Source organism: Procambarus clarkii, chromosome 17 (genome assembly GCF_040958095.1).
Source record: "Procambarus clarkii isolate CNS0578487 chromosome 17, FALCON_Pclarkii_2.0, whole genome shotgun sequence".
Taxonomy (NCBI): Eukaryota; Metazoa; Arthropoda; class Malacostraca; order Decapoda; family Cambaridae; genus Procambarus; species Procambarus clarkii.
Window position 1 is genome coordinate 7119028 of NC_091166.1, and position 22500 is coordinate 7141527.

A 22500-nucleotide genomic window follows, 5' to 3' on the forward strand; every position below is an offset into this window, starting at 1 on the left:
GTCGATTTAATATTGAACACGTACACATAAGCGAAATATCCAAAACTAGTGTCCGAAATGGCAAAAAAATTAGTGTTGTCAATGTAAGGAGTATCTTGTATCCCAGTGGGAGAGCTGTTTCCTTCAAAAAGTGTAATCGTGTGGCATTATGTTTAAAGAAACAATTCCAAAGTACATTCTTTGATTGAAAAACATGAGGATAAATACAAGCGTTAATTGTAAATGACCAGTTATAAACATAAATAAGAAGTAGGAAAAATGATATGTGGAACCAGACAAAAACATTGGAACGCTTAGGTGATGAGAGGGTAAACAACCGCCGCCATTTTAGCAGCGCGCCAGCCGGTGATGTCCAGCACGAGCATTAAGGGAAAACCTTGACACAAACTGCACCTATCATAAAGAAGAAGCACCACCATTGACCGCCAAGTGCTCACATCAAGTCTAACTCTAAGAAACAACACTCAAGCCTTGACGCTTCTCCCAACATCCGGGGGAGAAAACCTTCACACAAACTGCACCTGTCATAAAGAAGATGAAGACTCACCAGTGTCCACAGTGTCCGAAGGTATTCACCTGTCCTTCACATGTGAAGACTCACATGTTAGTGCATTCAGGTGACAAACCTCATGAATGTTCAGAGTGTGGGAAGAGATTCAGTCTGCTTGGAAATATGAAGACTCACATGTTAGTGCATTCAGGTGATAAACCTCACGACTGTCCAGAGTGTGGGAAGAGATTCAGTCTGCTTGGACATATGAAGACTCACAGGATGGTGCATGCGGATCAGAGACCTTTTCAATGTGCCGAGTGTGGCAAAAAATTTAGAGTACGTGGAACTATAATACAGCACATGTTAGTGCATTCAGGTGACAAACCTCATGAGTGTCCAGAGTGTGGGAAGAAATTCAGTCATCGTGGAAGTATGAAGCGTCACATGATGGTGCATGCAGATGAGAGACCTTTTCAATGTGCCGAGTGTGGCAAAAAATTTAGAGAACGTGGAAATATAATAAGGCACATGTTAGTGCATTCAGGTGACAAACTTCATGAGTGTCCAGAGTGTGGGAAGAGATTCAGTCAGCATGGACATATGAAGACTCACATGTTAGTGCATTCAGGTCACAAGCCTCACGAGCGTCCAGAGTGTGGGAAGAGATTCAGTGAGCGTGGACATATGAAGAATCACAGGATGGTGCATGCGGATGAGAGACCTTTTCAATGTGCCGAGTGTGGCAAAAAATTTAGAGAACGTGGAAATATAATAAGCCACATGTTAGTGCATTCAGGTGACAAACTTCATGAATGTCCAGAGTGTGGGAAGAGATTCAGTCGGCGTGGACATATGAAGTGTCACATGATGGTGCATGCGGATGAGAGACCTTTTCAATGTGCCGAGTGTGGCAAAAAATTTAGAGTACGTGGAAATATAATAAGGCACATGTTAGTGCATTCAGGTGACAAACCTCATGAATGTCCAGAGTGTGGGAAGAGATTCCATCAGCTTGGACATATGAAGAGGCACAAGATGATACATGCAGATAATAGGCTAAACACTTTGAGTGTGGAAGATAATTAAGAAAATATTGAAGGATAATAAGGCACATAATGGTATATTAACTTACCTTTAATCACAATATCAGTTGGATGTTCTTCAGAGGTAATTATATTTCGTTTGTGAAAAACACTTCACCATGAAAGGTAAAAATCTGAAGATATTTTAATATATTGTTCTTTTATGAAAGTTAGATGACCAAGCAAGAACTACAGAAGCTGTCACTGTAGGAAAACTCGAAATTGCTTATAAGTATATAAATATCTATTTAGTTTAGCAAAGATAAAACAAAGCTTTAAATGTTTTTCTTCATATATATGTAAATAATAATGTGCTATGTTTTTGCTCTCTGTGCAAATTGATATAAAATTCAATATACTCTGTTGCTAAATCATGGACATTTTTGTTGTAATATTATTTAGCATTGGAGTTGGTGAAGAAGACAGTCTGAGATGTTTAGTATTCAACTATAGTGTACTTATAATAGTATAGTAAGCAAGCTTTTCATTTTATAGATTTCATAATTGATATTTTACTTTTTTGGTCATCTATTGTTATCAATTATTCTAGTTAATTTTTTACATTCCTAGTTCCCATTAAGTTTTTTTTTCTTTTTGCTTAAAATTACCATTAAGTTTATATTACTTTAGAATTTTTATTCTACGTTTTTCTTTGTTTTCTATTTTGTAATTTGCCATTCTTGCCTTGTTTTCCTGCAAACAGCCTTTTTATGCAGACAAGTATAGACCCAGAACTAAACCTCTTATCCACTATCTATGACAATCATCACTTCAATGATCAAAATTGCAGATATTTTACAGCACATGATGTAAACAATGTATTAACAGATAATCACAATATCTCTGTAATCAACTTGAACGTTAGATCCCTAGGTAAACACTTCGATGATGTTAGTGCCTTGATTGAAACTATTGACAACAAATTCTCTTTTATTATACTTACTGAAACGTGGTTGAAAGAGGATACTACTCAACTCTTTAACATGCCTAACTACTCGGCAATTCACAACTGTCATCAAATGCAGAGAGGTGGTAGTACTGCTCTTTACTACCACCAAGAACTAACATGCTTAAAAATAATTAGAACTAGAGACTGCTGTGGGGAGTATATCTTCGCCAGTTTCAGAGTCAAGGGTGCCGAGTCTGTCCTGTCTGTGGGTGCAGTCTATAGAATTCCTAACACTGATGTGTCTGAATTTAATTCAAACCTTAGAAATCTAATACTAGATAACAGACTGAACAAAAATCATCTTATTAGATTCAGATTCAGATTCAGATGTTTATTCAGGTAAGGTATATACATACAAGTGATGTTACATTCATGGATTGATATATAGATAGAGCTAGTACATACAATGCCTAAAGCCACTATTACGCAATGCGTTTCGGGCAAAATTGAAGGGTATTATTGCAGGGTACTTTAATATTGACCTCTGCGAGCCTGAACACCCTACTGCTGTTAGCTTCCTCAACTGTATGAATTCCTGCTTCCTCATACCCTTAATCACTAGACCAACTAGAATCACTGATAGTACTGCTACGACTCTAGATCACATCTGGACCAACATAACCTCTCCGCTTACTTCAGGTATAATCACCGATAGCACTACAGACCATTACCCCACATTTCTCTTAACTAACATTATCAAACCACCCCTTGAGTCAAGTGAGTTAAGCTTTAGGCTGCACAATGAAACTGCTTTAAACAATTTTATAACTGCTGCTGATAATGTCAACTGGGAGTCCGAGTTAGGTAACATAGGGGACATCAACCTAGCAGTGCAATCTTTTCTACAAACAACTCTTAGACTTTATAACACCCACTGTCCTATGCTTACAAAACAAGTCACAAACAAAAGGCTTAACAATCCCTGGCTTACAATGGGAATACTTAAATCCATTAACAAAAAACACGACCTTGAGAAGAAGTATAGGTTAGGAACCGTCTCCAAAGAATTCTCAAAGAATTACTCGTTATTGCTATCTAAAATAATTAGACGAGCCAAAACTAAATACTATGAAGATAAATTTACCCAAATAAAGAGCAACATTAAAAAAACTTGGAGCACAATTTCACAAATATTGGGATCAAAGAAGATTTTAAATAACAAACCAACACTCCTGTCCAATAACGTTGGTCAGCTTTCAGCCTCTGATTCTGCATTGAGTTCAATAGGTTCTTCTCTTCCATTGGGTCATCCCTTGCAAATGATATTCCATCTTCCAGTACTGATGTTAAGGACTATCTTACAGGTAACTATCCACAGTCTCTGTACCTAAAGCCTACTAATTCCACTGATGTCAATGTGATAATCCTTTCCCTTAAAACCAAGTCTAGTGCCCTCGAGGAGATACCAACTTTAATTTACAAAAAAGCCTCCAGATCTTTAGCCCCTGCTATTGCATTGCTCTTCAACAAGTCACTTGAACTCCAAACCTTTCCAGACATTCTAAAAAAAAGCAAGAGTAACCCTGTCTACAAATGTGGTGATCACACAGATGTTAACAACTACAGACCTATATCAATCCTGCCTAACTTGTCAAAAATATTCGAAAAACTAATCTACAAGCAGCTTTACTCTTTTCTAGCCAAACACAATATACTTAGCTCTTGTCAATATTGCTTCAGACCCAAAAAAAAGCACTAACGATGCACTTATTAGTATGATTAACTTGATTCACGCAGCTCTTGATAAAAAGGAGTTCCCGGTTGGGTTATATGTGGACCTGCGTAAGGCTTTTGACACTGTCAACCGCCAAAACCTTCTTCTTAAATTACATCATTATGGAGTCAGAGGACACTCCCAGCAATACCTCAAATCTTATCTTACTGACAGGCTCCAGTATGTTTCTGTGAATAATACAATTTCTCCCACCCTACCCATCAACATTGGTGTTCCTCAGGGCAGCATACTTGGCCCTCTCCTCTTTCTCATCTACATTAATGACCTTCCAAATGCCTCCCAACACCTCAAACCAATTCTATTTGCTGATGACACAACCTTCATTTACTCCAGTCCTGACCCCCTGGCTCTAAATGCCACAGTAAATACTGAGCTAGAGAAAGTACATCTTTGGCTAACTGCCAACAAACTCACCCTTAACATTGACAAAACGTTTTACATTCTGTTTGGCAATAAATCCTCTAATCATATAAATCTCAAAATAAACAATACCCAAATTTGTAACAAATTAGATGGCAAATTCCTTGGCGTTCTCATCGACCACAAGCTGAATTTCCAGAGACACATTCTAAATATATCAAAAAAAGTTTAAAAAACTGTTGGCATTCTTTCTAAGATCAGATATTATGTACCCCGCCTTGCCCTGGTGACTCTCTATTACTCCCTCATCTATCCATATCTCAACTATGGTATTTGTGCTTGGGGTTCTACTACCCAAAATCATTTACGTCCTCTAATTACTCATCACAAAGCTGCTATTAGGACAATATCCAACTCTAGCCCCAGACATCACTCGGTACCCCTACTCAAATCTCTGAATATGTTAGATATGAAGTCATTGCACATTCTCTCGTGTGTATTATACATATATAAAACGCTGAACTGTAATGCCAATCCTGACCTCAAAAGATTCATTGAAGGTTGTAACAGAACCCATGAGCACCACACCAGAAATAAATACAGTTTTGATATTCCTAGAGTAAGACTTAATCATACTAGAAATGCTCTTCAAATCAAGGGACCCAGAATGTGGAATGATCTTCCCAACCATGTTAAAGACAGTACCTTTCTCAACCAGTTTAAGATAAAAACGAAGCACTACCTAATAAATTCCCTGTAACCCCTCTGTTGTCAACCCATGTATGTTTTTTGTTTTTTTTCAAAACAACGCTGTTGGAATGTAATTTTCTGTAATAATTTGTAATTGTATTTGTGCTGCTTTTTCAACCATGTTCCCCCCTCTTTTACCTCTATTTTTATTTGTTCTCAACACATTTTATTCTTTTTACCCATTAGTTTTAAGCTTTAGTCATTAATGTTTTTCCTGCCCGAAACGCTTTGCGTAATAGTGGCTTTAGGCATTGTATGTACAAGCTCTATCTATTAACCCAACAAACTTTGTAAAATCTCTTTATGTATGTACCTTACCTAAATAAACATTTTATTTTATTTTTTTTTTTTTATGTACTTAAGATGAGATCATTTGATTGGTAGGGAAATGTATATTAATGAAGGAATTTTCTCATCAGATTCAAATGCAAATTGATGTCCATTCTTTATTTTTTGTTTAGGGCTATTTATGAGTTCTACTCCTGATTATAAATATTTCACCAAAAAGTTTATTGACGGCAGACTGGTATTTATAACTGTCAGTGAAGTGACTATGAAATTTAAATTTATATTACTCTAGAAATTTATATCACACTAAATTTACCAGAAATTTATATTACTCTAGCCTAACTTTATCAGATATGCTGTAATTGTCTAGGAATATTAATTTACCTGATTTACCCGAGGGCCACAAACCCTAGTGGCCTTGATGAGAATAGGAAGTCAGCGGCTTGTTGAATTTCCCCCTTCCCGGTTCCCCCATTTACTTTCAAATTCAGCACAGTTTTGGCAGCTATGTTTTTGGCGGTTGGGCAGTTCCATGGATCAATAACCCTGTGGGGTGAAAAAAGCCTGATTCGAAGTTATATTAGCCTGATTACCAATTATATTAGCCTGACTGGCATAATCCTCTCTGACAATTATATTATCCAAACTGGCAATTATATTAGGATGATTGTGAATTACATAAGCCTGACTGGCAATTATATTAGGATGACTGTCAATTTATATCAAAGGGATATTTATTTATGTTGTGGTGCTCGTGGGTTCCATTACATCTGTCAATAAAGAAGTTTCAGATTAGGATTAGCATTTAGGAACAAGGTTCTGTACATGTAAATATCACAAGAGAATGTGCAAAGTGTCTGTATATTTAACATGTTGAAGGATTTAAAGAGAGATTCTGTGTGTTGTTTCAAGACAGTTTTATAGTTCTCATAGCAGATTTTTGTTGGTTGATGATGGGCTTGAGGTAATGTGCAGTGCATGAATGAACGCCATGCATAGATACCATATGTTGAGATACCAACCCTAATTTACAAAAAAAGCATCTAGATCTTTAGCTCCAGCCATTGCATTGCTCCAAAACAAATCACTTGAACTCCAAATCTTTCCTGATATTCTAAAAAAACAGACATACTAAACTTAGTCCATAAAAGTGGCAATCTCACTTTAGTCAACAAGCTTAGACGTATATCAATTCTGCCAGTGATGTCTAAAATATTTTAAAGACTTAATCTACAAACAGCCTTACTCCTATTTAGCAAAACAAAATATACTTATTTCTTGCCATAATTGCTACAGGCCCCAAAAAAGACCAATCATGCACCGATTAGTATGATTAACTTGACATATGCAGCTCTGGGCAAAAATGGGTACCCTGTTCATTTATTTGTTGAACTACATAAGACTTTTTGACACTGTTAACACATTAACCTTCTTAAATTACAACATTATGGAGTAAGAGGTCACTCACTCCAATACCTACAATCTTGTCTCATTGACAGGCTCCGCTATGTCTCTTTGAATGATTGCAATTCTCCCACTCTAGCCATTAACACCGGAGTTCCACCGGGCAGTATTCTTCGCCCTCTCGTCTTTCTCATCTCCCCCTCCCTTTCCAGCCCATTGCCATTGTGATGGGCCTTGGTTGGCAGATGCTACCTTACTTTGAAGTTACCTTGAGGTGTTTTCGGGACTTAGCGACCCCACGGTCCGGTCGTCGACCAGGCCTCCTCGTTGCTGGACTGGTCAACCAGGCTGTTGGATGCGGCTGCTCGCAGACTGAAGTATGAGTCACAGCCTGGTTGATCAGGTATTCTTTGGAGGTGCTTATCCAGTAATCTCTTGAGCACTGTGAGGGGCCGGCCAGTTATGCCCCTCATGTGTAGTGGAAGCGTGTTGAACAGTCTCGGGCCTCTGATGTTGATAGAGTACCTGTTACCTAATACCTGGTACCTTATTAACTCCATGTAACCTTCCCTACCCCTAAATGTCAACCCATGTCTTATTTTTTTAAACAATGCTGTTTGTTGACCAACTTATATATTGGCTATTTTCTACCATGTTCCCCCTTTTTTTTATCTTTTATTTTTTCTTTCAACACAATTTTTACTTTAAGCTCAATTACTATTAAGTTTTAGTCTAAGTGTTTTTTCCCAACCTCACCTTGCCCGAAACTCTCTGCATACTAGTGGCTTTAGGTATTGTATGTACTAGCTCTATCTATAAATCCAACATTATGTTTGTAACTAATCTTCTATGTATGTACTTTTACCTGAATAAAAATTTGATTATATTTGATTTGTTGCACCTCTGCTTTTCATTGGGGGAATTCTCTACATCCTGCCATGCCTTCTGGTCTCATGTGATGTTATTTCTGTGTGCAGGTTTGGAACCAGCCCCTCTACTATTTTCCATGTGTAAATTATAATGTATCTCTATTACATTTTACATTAGTAAAAGTGCTACCTTGGGTAAAATGACAATGTAATACTGTAACATTCTATGCGGTTAACATTTAATTGCCGGGAAGGGGGGGGTGCCAGACGCCCCCCCCCCCTGTTAGATTAAGGACTTGCCCAAAACTATGTGGCTTTGCAATAATTGTAAGAACACCACTGTTATGTACTCTGACAAATCCAATGTACCTTCTTGTATATAACACAAACAAATATGTAAATAAATAAATATTGAACTGATAAATTCAATGAACTTTGGATGAGAAGGGATAGATAGTAATTTCTTTGGAAGAAAAATATTGGATGAGAAGGAAGGATAGTAATTTACAGGATCCCCGGGATCCTCATGAAATGAATTGTTTGTGTATTTGCTATTTGTACCCATAGGCTAAAGCTATTAGCTCTTGGATTCCGCCTTTCTAACCATCTGCTGTCTAATATACTGACTCCCGACCTAATTTTCTCTCTTGTCTAGTATTACACACACACATTCCCAGGATAAAGATTCAGAGAATCTGATTCCTTTCACATCACTAATCTGATTTCTTTCTGCTCACTTAGAAAGTCCTCTGTCATATATGGTGCAATAAACCCATCTGGCCTTGTTGCTTTCTATTGATAATAACTTTAGTCTCCACAAACATGTGTGCTTGGGTAACATTTAAGTGACATTCTTAATGGTTCAACTATAGACGAATGTGATAGAAATGCTACTGAATTTTTGTGGTCTCAATTCTTACCTGATCTGAAATGTTAATTAAAATGTTTTACTGGTTACTGGTACAGTAGTAGTTCTGCTTAGAGCTAGCTATACGCTACTAATTCCATTTGAATACTATAATTCTAAAACATATTTGCATGCACTCAAAAGATCTTGAATTTATCAAGCGAGGATTGAATGTAAATAATCTTCAAGGAATGAGTATGGGGTGTAAAATAAATTACTAATCACAGATTATGACACTATGATATTCGTGCTCTACTTTGGGGTAAATAAAATACATGATACTTTTTCAGAACATATACTTTAATGACAAATATTTGAAAAGATATTTAAAGTTGAAATATTTATCTTTAAAAAGATAAAACCTCCTTGCATTACACAAGTATTGATGAAATATGACATATTTACCAACTATAATGATGGCATTGAATGTAGTGTTTATGTGTCCGGATACCGGCAATAATGTATAATTATTTATTTAAAAATATAATGCCTCTCACGTAAATTATATATATTATTTGAAATGTAGCTACAGTAATGTTTACATCTCTGCCTTTCTTCTGACATATAAATCTTGAAGGTTAATTAGCATATATATGCATGTTAATTAGACATGATATGCATGTTATATGCATGATTATATGTTATATGCATGATTTGCTCGTGTGTAGCTCTCCACACACCCAGAGCGGGTCCATGTATTTTCCCAAAGCTATATCCATAGTTACCTAGTGCTACTCCGGCCTTCTAGCATTACACAAGTAATGAAGATATATGACATATTTACCCCCTATAATGATGTTATTGAATGTATTATTAATATGAATGCATGTTAATTACACAATTTATTGGCTAATGTGTACGGTTCTACACACACACCCAGAGCGAGTCCATGTATTTACCCAAAAGCCACCCATAGCTACCTAATCATACCCCAAAATTTCCTTGCATTATATAAGTAATGAAGAAATATGTCATATTTATCTATTATAATGATGGTATTTAATGTAGAATTTGGAAAAACATGGTTTTACTCTGAACTAATCTCTGGATACGTAAGTGCATAGTAGTTCAAGTAGCGAACGCATACCAGCGAATAATCATCAGCATCTATATAACAAAACTATTGTCCCAAGGAGTTAATTTCACTTCCAGATACCTATTTTTCAATACAATTTCAATATTTTCTGGCTATTTATGCTAAATATTATTGTAACTATGCATTATTAGAGTTTATACCATTATTTCAATTTGTGACAATTTGAGCAGAGAAGTGCGACGTGTGTACAAGAGGCTGATATGCCAGCAAAACACTCTCCAGGCAACAATCTGTCTTGGATAAGTCGCTCCACAACATTGACGCTTGGATCGTCGACTTGATTTGGCGTCACCAGCTTTTTATTTTCGTCTAATTTCTTTATAAAAAGATACTTTTTTCAGATTAAAATTATGTTTTTTCGTGTTGTACGTTCAGCACCAACATTATAATGAGTAAATATATCATATTTATACATTACCAACGTATTGCCGTGAAGCTTTCTGATGCTTGTATAGCTTGTGTTAGCTTGTGGTAATTAGACGGACCGAGCTGAACAGGATACGGTTTTAAAATGGCGGCGACTACCACAACATACAACGAGCCTAAAGAATGTCCAGCTCTAGCATTATCTAAGCGCTATTATATATTATCAAGCAATACGAAAATCTAAAATAAAAAAAATGTTACAAATAATTGTATTAAATATTTATTTGCAATTACAATACCTCGGGAATATATTTTGCGTTAGCAAAATTTATTAAGTTCGTATTTAGTTTAACTCATTTAAATTCTTTACAAATAATAACCTGAGTTTACCTGATGGCCACTAACATTATGTTTATGTTGATACATTTCATACCCCTATTATTTTCAATTTCTTTCTTTATTATGCACCCCATACCCATCCCATGGGCGGTGGTGTAAAGGATTACAGAGGCACATAATGTGTTCAGGAACTGAACTCTCTAGTTGGTTTAGCTAAGCAAATAACAATTTTGACGCTAGTTACAAAATTATTAATGTATATATATACGTATATGCATACACATACATATTTATAATCACTCACACAAATACACACATCATTAATCTCTGTGTCACTTTTTTTATACATATGTTCTTGTAGAAAATTCTATTGCGAACACATTGGGCGCTGCCCAATAAACTCGCCCCTCGGGGCAAAATTAAAAAAAAATTTTTAATCTTGGTGGAACATAAAATGGCCGCCTGTGTTTATGCTGTCGTCAGATGGCGCTGTGACGTCACAGGTGAGGGAAGCACGTACTGCGCATTAATGCCTCGATCCCTCATTATTTATTTATTTATATATATACAAGAACGTACATTGAGGGTTAAGAGACAACATAGAGCTTAAGTTGGAATTACAATCTTGTAAAACCACTAGCTTGCATTTAGCGTTTCGGGCAAGTCCTTAAACTAATCTTTGAGCAAATTCTTAAACAAACAAAGTTTTAGAGAAATAATTAGGTGTAAAATTGATAAAAAGTGTTTAACAGGTACATTACAGCTTTACTTTACAAGTACAGATGATTTTAAGTAGGATAATTACAGTAAAATTGTCAAAAAATTGTTTACAGGTACGATGCAAGAATTTTCGACACAAAAGCAGATCAGAACAATACACAATAATGAACAAGGAATCCTAAGTACAATTAGGAAAACATCTCAGGGTTATACATTGGATTACTGAAGCACAATATGAGGATCATTACAAATAGTAATGCAGTAGAATATGCACTCATATTCAATTATTAAGTTAATATTAAGTTCCTTCCTCATGTTAAGTATCTTTGTGGTACTAGGGGCATCCAAGGATTATCTTCAAGGCTTCGTTCTGCAAGTTTTCAAGCCCTTTAAGCTTTCTTTCAGTCATCAAGGCAAGCAGAGGTGCAGCATAATCCACTAAAGATCTGATGTATGCAAGGTACATCATTTTGACAATTGTGACATTGGCACCATAGCCTGAGTGATAACTTGCAACATCTCCAAGAGGGCTTATGGAGCCTCTCTTTATACTGACGACAGAGTTTGAATACAACAGGACAATACAAGGCCAAGGTATTTGAATCTGTTAACATAGTCAAGCTGGGAGCCATCATACAGTTACATCTTGCGAACAGCTCCTCCCTGCCTGGGTGAACACCCGTTTAGTATCTTTGTTTCCTCTGCTGAGATATGACTAAACCTAAGTCCTGACATAAGACTAATACAGAGTTAAGAGTGTTCTGCATGTTAGCATAACAAGTAGTGTGTATCATTATATCATCAGCATATACCCAGTAGTGTGTATCATTATATCATCATGTATGATGATTCATGATACAAGGGGGTCTAAATTGATCTATCGAACGATCTAAATTGGGTACTGAAATATGGTCAAAAGATTGGCAGAGCCGTTTAATTCTGACAAATGTAAGGTTTAGAGGATAGGTAATGACAATAGAGTTAGAAGCAAAAGGCAACATGAAAAGCAAATGGAATACCATGACATATCTATTATCCTAGGAAATAAACAACACTCCCACAACCAGATAACACTCTCTAAGGATGGCTTTACACCGTCAACTGACTTAGAAATGGCAAATGAATTTAATAGCTTCTTTTCATCGGTTGGTGCTAACCTTGCCAGTAAAATCCCACAGACTCAGACATATATCAACACATATCTCTCAGGCAGCTATCCAAACTCTCTTCTCCTTTCACCAGTCAGTCCGACAGATTTGTGTCCATCATACACACACTAAAACCAAAGCTGGGAACATCAGTGAAATCCCTCCATTGTATACAAGAGCGCCTCCCATGCCCTTGCGCCACCTATAGCTCTGCTGTTCAACAAATCCTTGAGTGTCATACTTCCCTGATATCCTTAAAACGCAAGAGTAACGCCAGTTCATAAAGGAGGTAATCCGTCAGACATAAACAACTACAGACCAATATCGAACCTACCCATACTATCAAAATATTTGAAAAAAATTATCTACAAACAGCTCTACTCCTATCTCGTAAAATTCGACATTCTTAGCCCCTGTCAGCTTGGCTTCCGCTCCCAAAGAGTACCAACGATGCAATTATTAGTCTCCTTGATATAATTTACTCAGCCCTTGACAAAAATTAGTTTCCGATTGGACTTTTCATTGACCTGAGAAAGGCCTTTGATACTGTTAATCACAACTACCTCTTACGTAAACTTCATCATTATGGAATCCGAGGCATGCACTGGACTATATCCATTAATCCTATCATAGTGATAGACACCAATGTGTAACCATCATAATATTATCCTCTCCCCACTCTACCAATAACCGTTGGAGTGCCACAGGGCAGCATCTTGGGACCTCTCCTATTTCGTATACATCAATGATCTGCCTAATGTCTCTAACATTCTGAAACCTGTTTTGTTTACTGATGATACTACCCTCATCTACTCTAACCCCAACCCACATACACTAAATGATGTTGTTAATAATGAACTAAAAAAAGTCCACTTATGGATGTCAACCAACAAACTAACACTTAACATAGAAAAGACCTACTATACATCTTATTTGGAAGCAAATCTACAAATGCAATTCAGCTTCAGATAGATAATGTAAACATTAGCAATAAAAATGATGGAAAGTTTCTTGGCCTATTCCTAGACAAGAGACTCAATTTCAGTACCCACATACAACACATAACTTAGAAAGTCTCTACAACAGTTGGTATACTCTCCAAAATCAGATATTATGTACCTAACTCTGCTCTCATCTCTCTATATTATGCACTAATCTATCCCTATCTCAACTATGGTATCTGTGCATGGGGTTCAACCACTGCAAACCACCTCAAGTCCATCATCACCCAGCAAAAATCTGCTATCAGAATAATATCAAATTCTGCTTTCAGACAACACACAGCCCCCTTGTTTAACTCCCTAAACATGCTAAACATAATCTCACTCCATAAATTCTCTTGTGTCAACTACATTTACAAAACCCTGTTCTTAAATGCAAATCCTTGTCTGAAACTCTTCCTGGACAGATGTAATAGGACCCATTATCACCGCACCAGAAATAAATATCTCTGATATCCCCAGAATTAAACTTAATCTGTGAAAACACTCTATGCAAATAAAGGGACCCAGTTTATGGAACTCACTCCCTACTGAATTGAAAAGCTGTCCAACTTTTACATCATTCAAAATCAATACTAAAAAGTACCTAATTTCATCCTCATAGTTTTCACTTTTTGCCTTAAAATTGCACTGTATCTATTGCTACCCAATCTCCCAACCTTTATGTTCCCAATTTGAACATCTTTACCATTGTGATCATTGCTGTCTTCTTATATGTGCTGCCAATCTGCTGTATGGTGTTTATAAATCTTGTTTATCTGTATCTTTTGCTACCCTGCAGTCTCCCAATCTTTATGTACTCAATCTGAACATCTTCACCATTGTGATCATTGCTGTCTTATATGTGCTGTCAATCTGCTGTATGGTGTCTATTAATCTTGTTTAAATTACTAATCAAGCTGTCAATGTAATCAATCAGAGCTTTAATATAACAATGTGCTTTAATATACTTACTAAGCTCTCTCATCTAATTTTTCTCTTGCAATGTATCTTTATCATTTATCAGTTCTGATAGAAATTACCTACTTAAAATTATCTGCTAGATTAAGGACCTGCCCGAAACGCTGTGCGTACTAGTGGCTTTACAAGAATGTAAATACTGTACTATCCAATGTATTCTCACAAACCCAATGTACCTTCTTGTATATATGTAAATAAATAAATAAATAAAAGTGAATATGAAAAACTTGTTGGTCAACTCTGCGCATGTAGTGCATCCACTGTGGGAGAGCTATTTCCTTCAAAAAGTATAATCGTGTGGCTTTATGTTTAAAGAAACCATTTCAAGTACATTCTTTGATTGAAAAACATAAATAAAAATACAAGTGTTAATTGTAAATGATCACTTATAAACAAAAATAAGAAGTAGGAAAAATGATATGTGGAACCAGACAAAAACATTGGAACGCTTAGGTGATGAGAGGGTAAACAACCGCCGCCATTTTAGCAGCACCCGCCGGTGATGTCCAGCACGAGCATTAAGGGAAAACCTTGACACAAACTGCACCTATCATAAAGAAGAAGCACCACCACTGACCGCCAAGTGCTCACATCAAGTCTAACTCTAAGAAACAACACTCAAGCCTTGACGCTTCTCCCAACATCCGGGGGAGAAAACCTTCACACAAACTGCACCTGTCATAAAGAAGATGAAGACTCACCAGTGTCTACAGTGTCAGAAGGTATTCACCGGTGCTTCATATGTGAAAACTTACATGTTAGTGCATTTAGGTGATAAACCTCATGAGTGTCCAGAGTGTGGGAAGAGATTCAGTGTCCACAGTGTCCGAAGGGGGGGACGTTACACAAGCCGTCATGACGTCACCCAGTGACGTTACACGAGCCGTCATGACGTCACCGTTAACAGTGACGTTACACAAGCGCCATGACGTCACCGTTAACAGTGACGTTACACAAGCCGCCATGACGTCACTGTTAACAGTGACGTTACACAAGCCGCCATGACGTCACCGTTAACAGTGACGTTACACGAGCCGCCATGACGTCACTGTTACAGTGACGTTACACAAGCCGCCATGACGTCACCGTTAACAGTGACGTTACACAAGCCGCCATGACGTCACCGTTAACAGTGACGTAACACAAAATTATGAGAAGGATTAAGACAGAGGAGGACAGCTTGAGGCTTCAAGAAGACCCGGACAAGCTGCAGGAATGGTCGAACAAATGGCTGTTAGAGTTTAACCCAAGCAAATAAATAAATAATAAATAAATAAATAAATGTTTTTTTAGGTAAGGTACATACATACAAGAGATTTTACAAAATTTGTTGGATTAATAGATAGAGCTAGTACATACAATGCCTAAAGCCACTATTACGCAAATCGTTTCGGGCAGGAAAAACATTAATGACTACAGCTTAATACTAGGGTATAAAGAATAAAATGTGTCGAACAAATAAAAATTGAGGTAAAAGAGGGGGGGGGAACATGGCTGAAAAAGCAGCACAAATACAATTACAAATTATTACAGACAATTACATTCAAACAGCGTTGTTTTGAAAGAAAACAGACATGGGTTGACAACGCGGGGTAAGGTAGGTTACAGGGAATTTATTAGGTAGCTTCGTTTTTAACTTAAACTGGTTGAGAGAGGTACAGCTTTAACATGCTTGGGAAGGTCATTCCACATTCTGGGTCCCTTGATTTGAAGAGCATTTCTAGTTTGATTAAGTCGTACTCTAGGAATATCAAAACTGTATTTATTTCTGGTGTGGTGCTCATGGGTTCTGTTACAACCTTCAATGAAGCTTTTGAGGTCAGGATTGGCATTACAGTTCAGCGTTTTATATATGTATAATACACATGAGAGAATGTGCAGTGACTTAATATCTAACATATTCAGAGATTTGAGTAGTGGTAGTGAGTGATGTCTGGGGCTAGAGTTGGATATTGTCCTAATAGCAGCTTTGTGTTGAGTAATTAGAGGACGTAAATGATTTTGGGTAGTAGAACCCCAAGCACAAATACCATAGTTGAGATATGGATAGATGAGGGAGTAATAGAGAGTCACCAGGGCAGGGCGGGGTACATAATATCTGATCTTAGAAAGAATGCCAACAGTTTTTGAAACTTTTTTTGATATATTTAGAATGTGTCCCTGGAAATTCAGCTTGTGGTCAATGAGAACGCCAAAGAATTTTCCATCTAATTTGTTACAAATTTGGGTATTGTTTATTTTGAGATTTATTTGATTAGAGGATTTATTGCCAAACAGAATATAGAACGTTTTGTCAATGTTAAGGGTGAGTTTGTTGGCAGTTAGCCAAAGATGGACTTTCTTTAGCTCAGTATTTACTGTGGCATTTAGAGCAAGGGGGTCAGGGCTGGAGTAAATGAAGGTTGTGTCGTCAGCAAATAGAATTGGTTTGAGGTGTTGGGAGGCATTTGGAAGGTCATTAATGTAGCTGAGAAAGAGAAGAGGGCCAAGTATGCTGCCCTGAGGAACACCAATGTTGATGGGTAGGGTGGGAGAAATTCACAGTATTATTCACAGAATAATACTGTGAATAATACAATTATTATTCACAGAATAAAAATTATTCACAGAATAATAATACATACTGGAGCCTGTCAGTAAGATAAGATTTAGGTATTGCAGGGAGTGTCTCTGACTCCATAATGATGTAATTTAAGAAGAAGGTTTTGGTGGTTGACAGTGTCAAAAGCCTTACGCAGGTCAACAATAACCCAACAGGGAACTCCTTTTTATCAAGAGCTGCGTGAATCAAGTTAATCATACTAATAAGTGCATCGTTAGTGCTTTTTTTGGGTCTGAAGCCATACTGACAAGTACATTGTGTTTTGCTAGAAAAGAGTAAAGCTGCTTGTAGATTAGTTTTTCAAATATTTTTGACAAGTTAGGCAGATTGATATAGGTCTGTAGTTGTTAACATCTGTGAGATCACCACATTTGTTGACGGGGAGTTACTCTTGCTTTTTTTAGAATGTCTGGAAAGGTTTGGAGTTCAAGTGACTTGTTGAAGAGCAATGCAATAGCAGGGGCTAAAGATCTGGAGGCTTTTTTGTAAACTAAAGTTGGTATCTCCTCGAGGGCACTAGACTTGGTTTTAAGGGAAAGGATTATCTCATTGACATCAGTGGAATCAGTAGGCTTTAGGTACACAGACTGGATAGTTACCTGTAAGATAGTCCTTAACATCAGGACTGGAAGATGGAATATCATTTGCAAGGGATGACCCAAGGAAGAGAAGAACGTATTGAACTCAATAGCAGAATCAGAGGCTGAAAGCTGACCAATGTTATTGGACAGGAGTGTTGGTTTGTTATTTAAAATCTTTTTTGATCTCAATATTTGTGAAATTGTGCTCCAAGTTTTTTTAATGTTGCTCTTTATTTGGGTAAATTTATCTTCATAGTATTTAGTTTTGGCTCGTCTAATTATTTTAGATACCAATTCAGATTCAGATTCAGATTCAGATGTTTATTCAGGTAAGGTATATACATACAAGTGATGTTACATTAATGGATTGATATAACGAGTAATTCTTTGAGAATTCTTTGGAGACGGTTCCTAACCTATACTTTTTCTCAAGATCGTGTTTTTTGTTAATGGATTTAAGTATTCCCTTTGTAAGCCAAGGATTGTTAAGCCTTTTGTTTGTGACTTGTTTTGTAAGCATAGGACAGTGGGTGCTATAAAGGCTAAGAGTTGTTTGAAGAAAAGATGTTACATTACATTATTTATTTATTTATTTATTTATTTATTTATTTATTTATTTATTTATATATATACAAGAAGGTACATTGGGTTTGTGAGAATACATTGGATAGTACAGTATTTACATTCTTGTAAAGCCACTAGTACGCACAGCGTTTCGGGCAGGTCCTTAATCTAGCAGATAATTTTAAGTAGGTAATTTCAATCAGAATTGATAAATGATAAAGATACATTACAAGAGAAAAATGAGATGAGAGAGATAAGTAGGTATATTAAAGCACATTGTTATATTAAAGCTCTGATTGATTACATTGACAGCTTGATTAGTAATTTAAACAAGGTTAATAGACACCACACAACAGATTGACAGCAATGATCACAATGGTAAAGATGTTCAGATTGGGTACATAAAGATTGGGAGACTGGGTAGCAAAAGATACAGATAAACAAATTTATAAACACCGTACACATATAAGCACATATAAGAAAAATTGGCAGCACATATAAGAAAACAGCAATGATCACAATGGTAAAGATGTTCAAATTGGGAACATAAAGGTTGGGAGATTGGGTAGCAATTGATACAGTGCAATTTTAAGGCAAAAAGTGAAAAACTATGAAGATGAAATTAGGTACTTTTTAGTATTGATTTTGAATGATGTAAAAGTTGGACAGCTTTTCAATTCAGTAGGGAGTGAGTTCCATAAACTGGGTCCTTTATTTGCATAGAGTGTTTACACAGATTAAGTTTAACTCTGGGGATATCAAAGAGATATTTATTTCTGGTGTGGTGATAATGGGTCTATTACATCTGTCCAAGAAGAGTTTCAGACAAGGATTTGCATTTAAGAACAGGGTTTTGTAAATGTAGTTGACACAAGAGAATTGTGGAGTGAGATTATGTTTAGCATGTTTAGGGAGTTAAACAAGGGGGCTGTGTGTTGTCTGAAAGCAGAATTTGATATTATTCTGATAGCAGATTTTTGCTGGGTGATGATGGACTTGAGGTGGTTTGCAGTGGTTGAACCCCATGCACAGATACCATAGTTGAGATAGGGATAGATTATTGCATAATATAGAGAGATGAGAGCAGAGTTAGGAACATAATATCTGATTTTGGAGAGTATACCAACTGTTTTAGAGACTTTCTTAGTTATGTGTTGTATGTGGGTACTGAAGTTGAGTCTCTTGTCTAGGAATAGCCAAGAAACTTTCCATCATTTTTATTGCTAATGTTTACATTGTCAATCTGAAGTTGAATTGCATTTGTAGATTTGCTTCCGAATAGGATGTAGTAGGTCTTTTCTATGTTAAGTGTTACTTTGTTGGTTGACATCCATAAGTGGACTTTTTTTAGTTCATTATTAACAACACCATTTAGTGTATGTGGGTTGGGGTTGGAGTAGATGAGGGTAGTATCATCAGCAAACAAAATAGGTTTCAGAATGTTAGAGACATTAGGCAGATCATTAATGTATATAAGAAAAAGAAGAGGTCCCAAGATGCTGCCCTGTGGCACTCCAACAGTTATTGGTAGAATGGGAGAATTATATTATTGATGGCTACACATTGGTGTCTATCACTAAGATAGGATTGGATATAGTCCAGTGAATGGCCTCGGATTCCATAATGATGGAGTTTACTTAAGAGGTAATCGTGATTAACAGTATCAAAGGCCTTTCTCAGGTCAATGAAGAGTCCAATTGGAAACTCATTTTGTCAAGAGCTAAGTAAATTATATCAAGGAGACTAATAATTGCATCGTTGGTACTCTTTTGAGAGCGGAAGCCAAACTGACAGGGGCTAAGAATGTCGAATTTTACGATAGGAGTAGAGCTGTTTGTAGATAATTTTTTCAAATATTTTTGATAGTATGGGTAGGTTCGATATTGGTCTATAGTTGTTTATGTCTGACGGATTACCTCCTTTATGAACTGGCGTTACTCTTCTTTTTTAAGGATATCAGGGAAGGTATGACACTCAAGGGATTTGTGAACAGCAGAGCTACAGGTGGCGCAATGTCATGGGAGGCGCTCTTGTATACAATGGATGGGATTTCACTGATGTTCCCAGCTTTGGTTTTTAGTGAGTGTATGATGGACACAACATCTGACGGGCTGACTGGTGAGAGGAGAAGAGAGTTTGGATAGCTGCCTGAGAGATATGTGTTGATATGTGTCTGAGTCTGTGGGATTTTACTTGCAAGGTTAGCACCAATCGATGAAAAGAAGCTATTAAATTCATTCGCCATTTCTAAGTCAGATGACAGTGTAAGGCCATCCTTAGAGAGTGTTATCTGGTTGTGGGAGTGTTGTTTAGTTCCCAGGATGTTAGAGATGGTATTCCATGTGCTTTTCATGTTGCCTTTTGCTTCTTTGAATCTAGTCTCATAATATGAAAGTTTTGCTTTTCTTATGATACTGGTTAGCACTGACGAGTACCTTTTAACTACTTCCATTGAAACTAGGCCACTCCTAAATTTCTTTTCGTATTCATGTTTTTTGTTGATTAATTTAATTATGCCACTTGTGAGCCACGGGTTATTTTTTCTTTTATCAGTTACTTGTTTGGTAAAGAGGGGACAGTGAGTGTTGTAGAGGCTTAGAGTTTTGGAGAGAAAGAGGTTAGTTTATGAGTTTATATCCTGTGAATTATTAAATTCAGATTCCCAGTTAATATTGTGGAGTGCATTAGAGAGATTGCCTAAAGCTGATTCACTATGTAGCCTGAATGAAAGTTTTTTGGTTTCTGGTGGTGATGTGTCAATGTTTGCTGAGGAAAGTAGGATAGTGGTCAGTTGTTCTGTCATAAATTACCCCAGATGTAAGGGGAGCTGTTATATTAGTCCATAGGTGATCCAGGGTAGTGGCAGATGCTTGAGTGACTCGGGTGGGCTTGGTGATTGTGGGGATTAGCATACAGGAGTGCATCCTGTTACGGAAATAGTCAACTTGAGGGTTGTTTTGAAGACCCAGGTCAATATTGAAATCACCTCCCAGAATGATGTGATTTTTGTTGAGATTGTTATTTATGATAAGATTCCTTACATTGTCAGAGAATAAAGCTATGTTGGTATTAGGAAATCTATAGATGGCACCGATTATCAGGGAGGATTTAAGGGATTTACTGGAGAACTTGGCAAAGGTATATTCACAATAGTCGTCTCTATCACTAATGACACTATTGCAAGTGAAGGTATCTTTGTAATATATTGCTGTACCGCCACCTTTTTTATTAGGCCTGCAGTTATGAATGGCTTTATAACCAGCTAAATTGTAGAGTTGGGTATAGTCATTACTTAGCCAAGTTTCTGTTAAAATGATGAAAGATAATTTAATACCTAGTGCTGTAAGAAGTCATTTATATCATCAAAATGTTTACCAAGTGACCTAACATTTTGGTTGTAAACTGATAAGCAGGTGCTATTTAGGAGTTTGTTTTTTGCAAGATTTGCTGTGTAATACCTGCAATAATGATGATCAATGTGCTGATTGTGTGGATATGGGACAGAAGATTTCGATCTGGATCAATATCAGTAAGCATATAGATAAGATAATGTCACGATACAATAAGATAAGCAATTTCAGGAACAGATGAAAACTAAATCTGCTGTAAAATAGAAAGTTATAGTAGCAAAACACAGCAATATAATAATATAACAATACAATAAGAACTTACAAAGTATTGAGTCTGCTAAAATTAGAGAATAATTATGGCAAAACACAACAATAAATGCAAGTAAACAAAAGAATTGAAACAATTAGAGGTAGAATAAAAGTCACTAGATAGCCATGGAGGATACACAAGTTTGGTGGAGAGAACAAAAAATCAGTAGAGACTGTCAGGATGAATATATAAAAAAAAAATTGACAAATGATAATTGTAAAGTAAAATAATCTTAAAGATAATAAATTTTAATTAGCTTAGTTTTAACCTATAATTAGAATGAACTTAATTAAAAGAACAAAATGAGATTAATAATTGATTTCAATAAATGACATAGATCAATGCAATTAAATTTACAATTTAAATGGAATAGGGTAAGATTAGATTTAAGAGTAAAATTTTACAATGAAACTGAGGTAGATGCTTGCATAAGTGCATGGAGACTTGATGGATTATTTAGGAAATTATATGAATGAGAGAACATTAGGTAAATGGTAAGGCAGAGACAGCACCTTAGACAAAGTTAGATTAAGTTAGGTTAGGCTCAGGCACTGAAAGAGTTATTTTACATTACATTTTACATTATTTTACATTACATATACATTTTCAAAGACTATAGTCTTTGA